A 10674-nucleotide genomic window follows, 5' to 3' on the forward strand; every position below is an offset into this window, starting at 1 on the left:
AGCAGGAGTTTTTATGACATTACATGTCATTCAGGTTATAAAGGGTTCTAGCTGGCACTCTCACAAGCTGAAACAATCTTTACCTACTGTCAAGAGGCTCTTAGAAAACCTCAAATAATTTCCTTGAGTGAAGTAGCTACCTCAGTCAGCTGTGGCTTGACGCAGAGAAGTGTTGAACATCCTGTAAAACCCATATTCCCAGGTCGGACTCCAAATCAGCAGGGAGAAAAATACATCAGAAACTGGAGAAGAGAGTTTCGAGAAGAAGCTTTGATTCAGAGAATTGTTCAGCGAAGTCACCAAAACCGAATCCCCCTGAGTGTTATAAAGAAAAGAAGAATCTGCTAAAAATTTGCAGTGGAGTCTCTGGTTTCATCCAGACAAAGGCCTGCTGGGGCACAGTGAGCTCCATCTCCTGACCAAGGGCTGCAGCGTCAGATCCTGCTCGGAGGAGCATGGAAACTCATCACAGTTCTTCTGCAGAAATCCTATTTGATTTTGGGAAAAACACGCTTTCATATAAAGCAAAAAAGATTATCTGGGTCCCTCATCAGAAGACCACCGGGTATATAAAATGTCCTCTTTGTTTTATGTGATTCAAGGTTAACACATACTTTGTTATAGGCAGCATCAAAACTGAGAGAGGAACTGGGTTGCACCTGCAACACAAGATGGTTTTGTGGTTTTGAACCCACCAAATCCTGAGCAATAGCTGTAGGAGAGATGAGAATTACCACTACGATATTAACGCCAAAGCCCAATGCAAATAATTTAATTGTCACGGTTGACATATTTATTGGACACACCCAGCTTATGTGTATTTATGATGCAGTTATGTGAGGCAGAAGTTAAAGATGGGTGAGATGGGTGAGTCCCAGGCAGTCCTCCTTTGCAGTGCCAGATTCTCTGGATGTTCTGGTTCCTTGGTTCCCTCTCTACCTCACCTCCTGAAGGAGCCACAAGTGGTAGTTGCAGTCAAAGCAGACATTGCCAATGGTTTTTTTTGCTCTGGAAGAAACAATCATCTTGGCTTTTTTGGCCTTCCAATTCATACTAACCCTACCAGCTTTTTTGCAGGCCAAAAAAAAAATGCTCTTGCCTCTTGTGCTAGGACTATCAGAAACCCAGGTCAGGTAACGGGACTGTAATTCCATGGGACTCGCCAAGAAGGAAACATGCCAATGTAATTATAGTGGTAATTATAGCACCGTAGTCACCACCCACAAAGTACGACTTGCTGCACAGTACAATGATTTCAGAATCAGAGTCCAAACAATATAATGCTCATAAATTTCCCTACCTGCCGGTGCTGGCTCTCAGTTGGATTGACCTCAGATTGAAAGTGAATCTGCCTCTCCCGTGAATGGCCATGTAGATGCCAGCAAACACAAAGTGAATGGATGGGTTGCTTCCCTCTCCTATGCTTTTTTCCACTCATTCAGTTCAGCCAACAGCTGATGCTGAAATTAAGGGTCAGTTTTTGTTTTCATGTTGGACCCAACAAATTTGATGCAATTCTGCAAAGTGGGCAAGAGTAATGAGGTGAAAAGCCCAAGATGGTCCCGTCTTGGGCTCTCATTGACTTTTCACAACCACATTTCACTTTGTACCTGTAGATGGTCTTCCCAGTTCTTTGGGACTTCTCAGGGCAGATCAAACAAGAACTAATCCATAGGTCTAACAGTTCCCATGGCCTAACTACAGTTGCTTGGTGGGGCCTCTCATTTCACTCGTACGGGATCTAGGCAGATGCTCTGACACACAGCATAGCCTGTAAACCATGTTGGCTTAGAGATACTTGTATTTATGACTTACATGACACAGTTTATGGGTTTGTATTATTCCTGTGGAATGATGAGTACTGTGAATTGAAATTCACATTTTAAAAAAAGCTTTTCAGTGAATAGTAATTGTCAAGCCCAGACAGTTGAGACTAAAAAGATTCCCCAAATCTTATCAGTTATGAGCAAGACTTGCAGAGAGTGGGTAGAAAAACCAAGGCTCAATGTAGTGAGTGGAGTTAGGGAGCTGCAGTCCTGCTGCTTTGCAGGTGTTAAATGAGCCGTCACCAATGCTGGAACAGGCAATTTTTAAAATACAGATTAAAGTCCTGCTGCTGTCACGGCATCTGCTGATTCCACTGGGACCACTTGGATGCAGGAACCTGTCCGAGCACCTCTTTTGCAGGGCTGATGCTAACATCTATTTTCAAATTAACTTTATTAATACCTTTAATTATTATTTATCACTAACTTGAGGTTTGCTACTATGATGTGCGTGTTGCCTGAATTACTCGTGTCTGTATTTCTTCTGAGCATTATTTAATGTCTTTTTAGTCGATTAATTAAGATTAGATTTTTGTTTGCTGTGGAAGCCTTTTATTTTGCAGTGCTGTGGTGGCAGGAGCTCTGTCCTGTTGTTTATATATTGCCATGTGCTTGCTCTGGGGACGTCGTGCACAGCGTATCCACAAGCATGCACCCCTGCTTTCAGTAGGATCTGACGCCAATGAAAACACATTCTTTGAAGAGATAGGTAATTACTTAAGACTTTGTCTAATGTTACAGCAGGACCAATAGACTATTTGAACCAGTTTTGTATTCATAATAATACATGGTTCAGAGCTGAATAAAAGGCTATAATTCTTTTGAGGGGTTCCACTGACATAATAAACCACGAGAGCTCAGCTAGTCAGCAGAAAGCAAAGACTGGATTATAGCTGGGCTCATCAACATGGGACTGTACATGGTAGTTTCTCATGTCTGCAAAGGGATTATTTCAGAAGGTTTTTTTTCTCCTTATTCTAAATTACTTTAAATCTATAACCCAAAATGGAAGAATTGTTGGAGGCTGTTTTCTGTGAGAAAAACCCTCAGAGGTAATATTTGCTGTCTTCTCTGTTCAAGTGTAATCAGATTTTATTCTGGAAATGTGTCCATGGATGGAATGGACACTCTCACCTGTTCAACTGTAAATAAGATGTGGTGCTGCAGTACCATACAACTGTATCTGCAAGTCTGGCTGGTGCACAGATGTTTCCCCTGTGCTGTTACTCAGGTGGCTCCTCTCCCACCTGCTGAAGAATTTTGCCCATCTATGGGCCAAGACTGGACCCTATATTTATTTAAATGCATTCTGTGTAGGGTTGGGTGGGTCCTTTCCTGGGGCTATTTCAGCTACATGCATTTTCATAGCCAATAGTGGGTCCCATGTGCCAAATATGCTTTGATTTTTGGTTGATGTCATATTGCATTTATAAGTAGTTAGGGACCATTTCAAAATAGAGATGTGTTTATATAAATATTTATATATTGTTTTTTGATAGCCTCAGGAAGCCAAGTCAGTGACTGAAGAAATAAATAGGCATGGAAAAAAATCCTAATGGTATTGTTTATGAGTAGATTATAGTCAGATGATAATAACAAGCAGAATGAATAAATTGGAGAGACAGAATTGACATGACAGATACTAGCTTCAATATTATGTACTGAACTTTCAGTACATCTTGTTTTAGGATTCATATTTCTTGAAAATCCACAGGAATAAATTGGACTCTGGGTAAGCAGTTCAGACAGAGCTGACTGGAGGGTGGAATGTGCAGAATGAGACCACAGGCAGGGCGTCCATGGTCTTCTGCTGCCTCGCGGGACTCCTCTCCTCTCTGCCTTTTCCAATCTCTGTGTTTAGTCAAGTTGCTATTCTGATGATTGATGGCATACTGGCTGAGGTAAATGCTGCCTATGCTGTTGTGGCTTCTTTCACCAGCGGCCTTGCTGGGTGCTCTGAGAGTGTCTGCTGAGATTCATCTGTGTGTATGTTCCCAGGAAGAAGGTTGGGGTTGGTGGTCCCCAGTCTCCTGTGACATAGTTTCATCCCAAGTGGAAAAGAGGCTGTCTCTGGCTTGGACGTGTAGTGGCCATGACCCTGCTCTGGGGGTGCAGAGCACTGTGTGCCTGGTAACACGGCTCTGTGTCAACCTGTCTCACCCTTGGATTGGGAAATATGATGGAGAATGGACACAGCAGCCTTAACACTGACTGTCTAGCTGCCAGAGTCTTTTTGGGAAACTGCAGGGCAACAGACTTGAGACTGGTGTGAATTACACTGAGGCCAACCTCAGCTTGGATGGCACTAGGATTGGATTGCCAGAAGGTTTTTCAATAATAACAGCAACCGTCCTAACTAGTGACATAGTAATACTCATTTATATGATTTATGGGAACACTGTATGTAATGATTCCAGCATATACAAGCAGGACTGAACTTCTTTTTAGCCTCCTGAATAGAAGCAGCCGTGTAATACACACAGGAGCTTAGCACTTAGGAATATTCAGCACTGCCTGTGGCCAGAGGAGCTGTTTACATTCATCATTTCAACTGGCTCCATCAGGAGTATTTGAAAGCAACAAAGAAATTTCACTGGTATTGAAACTAGGAGACCAGGTAGCCTGCTATCTACATCGCATTTCCAGGTTCATCTGCCCACTTGAGTAGTGTAGTCAGGCACGGGGATGCAAATGTTTGTATTTGGGTCTAGATTATCAGTGAGTATAGAGCTTGTATTGTCTTGGCCGGGCCCGTCATTGTGGGCAGACTGTCTGACTACAGTGGGTTGAGTCCTGAGATCATACCAGCAATTCTTCTTCCATAGCCAGTCCCCCATTATAGGCTGCCGGAAAACACTGGGGTATTTCCAAATTCTTTTCTGCATCTGTGTGGTAGGGTTATGGAGTTCCCTCAGCATTTGCCTTTCTTTCAATGAATGTGTGTGGCAGTCTTGATGTACTAACCAGGCCAAAATCTTTGGGTTTGCATTGCAAAAAATAGGCTGTTCAGTTCCTTCATTGTTAGGTAAAATTTGTTAGGTATGGAAACCACAGTGTACCCTCGCCACAGCACTCCATACATAGTACAATCCAGGGCACCCTTGGAGGTGTTTGGGTATACATGTCTATATGTACCGTGTGTGTACACATTCCTCACCATGTGCCTGGAAAGCAGCGTTCAGTGCAGATGTCCTCAGCTGGCTAAAGAGCAGGGAGAATAGATTCAAACTGGTCTTGTGACAGTGTTATGCAAGAACAAGTCAGGGAGTTGTATTTTGTGCATCAACAGACCTAACAAAAGAGAGCCAAGACTCGGGAGGCTCAATGCAGCTGAGTTTGTGCGTGTGATCCACCCTCCAAAAAACTGGGGGAATAGAAGGAATATAGCACATCCAAGGGAACTCCAAACTTACTCCTGGTCTTCACATGTAACATCTTGCAGTTTAACAGTGGAATACTGATTTTGCTCTCAAAACCGTCATAGATTCCTCAGGTGATACAATCACTGCCTATCAATCATCTCAACTGGTTCAAATGCAGCTCAACAGCATCTTGAGGGTATTTGGGGGGAGATGAGATGGTGATTTGAAATCAGCTTGGTTTTGAAGTCCTCTGAATTCAGATAAATGAAAAGAGATTGATTTTAGGCAATTTTAACTGTCTAAAATGCATTGAGTATTCCTTTTCCCAGTCAAAAATATCTATTAACTGGCTGACATAATAGTTCTGTGCTTCTACTGTGAAATTTTGAGCAAACCTGTACAACTTCCTGGAGCCTACAAACAGCTCCATCACCTTAGTGTGCCAAAGCATGTCTTCTGAAATAATCAGATGATTAAACATCCCACCAGGCGAATGCGATTTCTCTCAAATTGATGTCTAGTCCTTGCAAATTTAAACTTTATCTTATTAAAATGATTTGGAGTCTGTTATTCTCCTACCAAAATTACCCTCTGTGTTTTAAGGACACAAACTACATAATCTAAACGAAGATATTTTCACTTCTCAAATCTCAGGTTGGATTTTGTGTCATTCTCTGATGTCTCTCTTGAACATTTATGGGTTTGAATGACATTCAGTAGACTAGGGTTCACAGTTTTGCCTTGGTATTTGGGTACTGTTTTAGTCTGACAGCTCCATAACTAAACTACGAACACATTTCACTCTTGTTGTTTTATCCTGGGTGTCTGCTCATGGGAATAACAGTAGATTTGTTTGTAAATGAAGGTTTCAATAGTCAATGCATATGTCTAAGTATCTCTTGGCATTTCTTACTGCTGCAGTTGGTCTGCTGATGGCAATTTAGGTAGTTGCTTCTGGCTGTGCTCCACGATGTGATTTTGTTTCTCTTTCATTGCCATCTGACCAGTTCGATGATGACAGAGCTTCTGGAGAGCTCTCTCTGGTTTAACCACAGTCTGATTTTGGATGAGGGCTAGGTCCTAAATTCTTCATTTCTGGAAAAAGAGACTAGCGTTTCATGAGAGCTGCTCTTCTCATTACATGCTTTCTCTTCTGCTGTCACGTCTGCCAGCCTTTAACTCAGAGCTATTTCAGAGCCAATCTCTTTTCTTGTGATACTAGGTACACTGAACTCTGTCCCTGTGACGTGACTTTCCACCAGATGCATCTGCTACTTGGTCATGTCATTCTCCTGCAGAATATGGTCTTTGGTCCAGCATGAACTGGTCCAGCAGTGAACAGCTGATTCTCACCAGTCGGTAGAAATGGCATCAGCGCATGGAGAATCATTTGTGTCATGAATGGGTTTCATGAAGAGGCCTCACCACAATTTTACTCAGAGTCCACATGGGGAGCAGATCTGTTACCCTGGAGGAATGGTGGGGAAACCACGAGCTGCTCGCAGAGTCAGCACTTGCTCTTATTCCCATCCACCGGAAATGTCTGAAAACGTCCAGAAGAAAATGTTAGCACAGTTAACAGACAGATGAACTCACTCCAAAACAGCACCCTACTTAGTTAATTTAGCTACAGTTCACAGTGGTAAAACAACAGGTAGCTGAGTGGAGGTCACTCAAAACACCACAGCACTAGAGATAGTGATCATTTTATTAAAAGTCTACCACTTACATAAACATATCTTCCCTAAAAGCTGGATTTCTCCTGATGTAGCTGTTAATTATAGTTTATTTACTTCTTGCAGTTCTCATGTACTTCAGGCATGTACCTTTTCCATGGGTCTGAGTTATTTCTGATTAGCAATTTGGCTGTCAGGCTGTCAGTGCCATACCTTCAATGGCAGTTGAGTGGCGAGTGTTTTGCCTGTGCCTTGGGAAGAGTTGCTGATGGTGACTCTGCTGCTTCAGCAACTTCTAGTTTTCCCTGATGTGGTTTCCCTACACTTGGGCAATTCTGTCACTGGCAACCTTTGCCTCTATACTGCCTAGAAATGTCATCTGGCCTCAAACCCACGTGGGAACCAGATGGACTCCTCCGAGCTGTGGGACACCTACCACAAGGTTGTACTTGGGCCTCGTCCAGCTTTTAACCAGTTCACTAACAATCCTTTTTGGAAGGGCTTTATTCTACACAGATGATAGGAATGGAAATTACATACAGATGGGAATTAACAGCTGGTGATTTAAGACGACCCCTGTTACTGCTTCCCTGGGGGAATCTGTCTAACTTAGGTTCATTCCGTACCTTCTTTTTCTTCACCAATGTAGATTCTGAAGTTCCTTCATTCAGTTGTTTATGACCTGAATTTTCACAAAAGCTTTTTAATGGCGCTCTTGAAAGAATAGGCATCTTTTCCCATTATGAGTTTTGTGTTCAGCTCAGTACAAAGCTGCTTCCCAAATCCATCACTGGTCTGAAGTGCTCCATCAGGACCTACCAAACCAGTCCCCTTATTGCATGTTATGTGCCGGGTCCATCTCCTCCCTCCGTCTGGCATTTCAAAAGGTTTTTATCACACCTGTCTGCAAAACTAGAGTCCATGCAGGGAACAGAGAAAAAAAATATTTTACTAAAAGCTATTGCTAAAGCATTTTGGTATAAGGACCTAAAATCCATCATGAATACTGAAGTGGCTTCTCAGCAGCCCTCCAGTCCACACAGCCCCCCCATCTGATATGCTTTTGCAGACTTCAGTTCATCTGCACCCTCCTGCACGTCTTCACCAGTACAATAGCTTTTTCCTAGCTGAAAGCCTTTGCCAGCTGTGCTAATACTTGCTTATAAACTTGCTTACAGAGATTTCACAATTCCAGCAGGCAGGACTTTACTCTTAGCCCCTGCTTAAAGTGCAGGCTGAAATCCTGAACTTGGCCCTTTCTGAGGAGTAATTTCTTTCCCTCTGCAGGCACACTGCAGTAAATGTTGATTCCCCATTTCTCCATGTAAACCAGGCAGTCTTCTGTGAATTTCAGCTAAAAAAATATGTTGTGTTCTTTGCAGTGAAAGGAGAAGTCCCTCACAACACATTTCCACCTTATTAAAAGATATTGTTTCTGTAGTTAAATTTGGGTATAAGGGTATTATGTTGGGCTGGTATTATGTGGCTGATCCTGATGGGTCATCACCAGCTAAGTAGCCGTTTACCTGCTTATCATCTTTTTCAACCATTTTCCTTTGAAGGCTCTGAGACAGGAGACCGGAAGCCTCCTTTAGTTAGCACTTCCACAGGCTGTGTTCTCCGGGCAGTTTAATCAAGTGCTGTTGAAGTCCTGCCTTAAGCTAAGGTCTCCCTCAGAAACAGATGCAACACAGCAAGCATCTGCTGAGAAAAGTACTGGAGAGAGGAAGCATGGTCCTGCTTACTACACCTGCTGCTAGGACGGTTCCCTCATGTCCAACCAGAGGAAAGAGGACGTGCCACAGCCTCCCTGGGAGCGGAGCTGGTTCTGGTGCAGCATCTGCGAGAGCAGCACAGCAGTGGGAAACACAAACTCAGCTGCTGACCTGCTGCTCCACCTGCACAGCTCCTGCCTCTGCCCAGCTCTCGGGTGTGGGGATGGAGAGCGGGAGGCTCTCTGCTGGGGTGCCCACGTAGCAGCCTCGTCCCTGCAGCAGAGGCTGCTGCAGATGTGCTGAAATATGAAATCATGTACAGCAGCATATTTGGATGGGGTTAGGGATGGGGAAGAATAGAGACAAGGGAGGGAGAGACTTCATTCAGACCTTATTGGCACCCATTAGCTGTGCTGTCTTTACCTCTTCAGCCTTGGGCTAATATTTGTTCATATTAATAGGAAAATATACAGGTTTCCTTCTGCTATTGAAGCCCTGATTTTACAAAAAGGGAAAATTATTTTGGACTTAGACTCCTACTTATGTCTCTGTGAGCATACTTCCAGGATCAGGTTCTCTTGCCCAGTCATTCATTTGGATCTTCAACCCATCAGGAATCAGTGACATAATGATTAATATACAGTCATTCTCTCTCTTTAATGATATTTTAGCTTTTTATTTTGAAAGGGGAATTTTGGTATTTCTGTGCAGCATTTGCACAAGGATTTTGTTGGTTTAAGCTTGATTTGTCAGTTGAGATAGTGTTTATTGCTGTGTTAGTATTGTGACTGTAAAGGAACAGTATGTTTTCATCCATGATGTTCCTTTCCTGAGCAGATCAATCCCAATGAACTCTTACTCAGCAAATGATGTGAGTTTTACTAAACATTTGCTCAGAAAATACATTCCGTGGTTAGATATACTGGCATGTTTACTGATATGACCACACAGTCAGAGCTGGCCTGTGATTTATGATAGTGGGTTTGATTGTAAAGCAAGGATTTGTTGCTTCTTTATTTGAAAAAGCATTGGGTAAAGCATAAGGGTAAAAATCAAATCACACTAAAAAGTATATGATATTTAAGAAGAAAAGACAAAAATTATTTAGATTTCAATTCTGTGAACCTTGACAATATCCTTTAGAGTGCCCTATGCCAAAAAAACAAACTCCAGTGATTCTCAGGCTGTTTAAAAGAAGCAGGAGAAAGAGAGCCAGTCCTTCATGAGGCTCTGCCAAAGCCTCAAGTAGAGGCAGACAGTGATGTCAGAAGAGAGCTGCTGTGGATTGTCTTGTTTCCTACGTGATTGACAATATGTGTGACACCATCCCTGTGCCCAGTACAGCTCTTTTTGGAGTTTTTCCATTGGCTTTGGTGAGAATTGGCTCAAATCCCACATTTGTCTAACGTGTTAATGTGTTAACTGTGTCAAAAACTTTGCGACACCATTGACTATTGTACAGCTAATGATCTACTGGATGATAACTGTATCTGAATAGGACAGACGACCACAGGAATTTCCCTCAGTGTCTGTTGCATTATTAAAGACAGAACTATCATATGGCTCTGACAGTGCAATTTCATTATAACAACAGTAGATTTTCCAGGAAGTTAACTTTTGGATTGCCGCTTAATCACCAAACCAATGAAGTGTTGTTAGACTGAACTGAAAACAGTTTGTCTTTGACTGAATAGTTATTATTTTTAAGCATCACATCATTTGCTGTTGTTATTTTTGGTCAGGAATTAAAAACAAGTCTCTGATTTGTGTCCAAGCTTTAGATAAAGAATATCATAGCAGAAACTATGGGAGGCAAGACCTACATGCCCTCCTTCACATTCCTGTCATCAAGGGGTTTATTGTTAAGGGTTGCATGTGTATAACTGAATAGCTGAAGCACTTAATTTGCAGTTGTAGTATTTAATGGGTGTTAAATAATGAATCTGTACAGCAGTTACATCAGCAGGTCAGGTCTGTCTTATTCTAGGATGTTATTAGGACAAACAGTCCCCCTAAGTTCAAAATGAAGCAATGCTCCATCCTTCGGCTTTGTTGATCAAGCCTGGGACCTGTGCAAATTAAAGCATGTGTTTTT

The sequence above is a fragment of the Athene noctua genome, chromosome 12 (genome assembly GCF_965140245.1).
Source record: "Athene noctua chromosome 12, bAthNoc1.hap1.1, whole genome shotgun sequence".
NCBI lineage: Eukaryota > Metazoa > Chordata > Aves > Strigiformes > Strigidae > Athene > Athene noctua.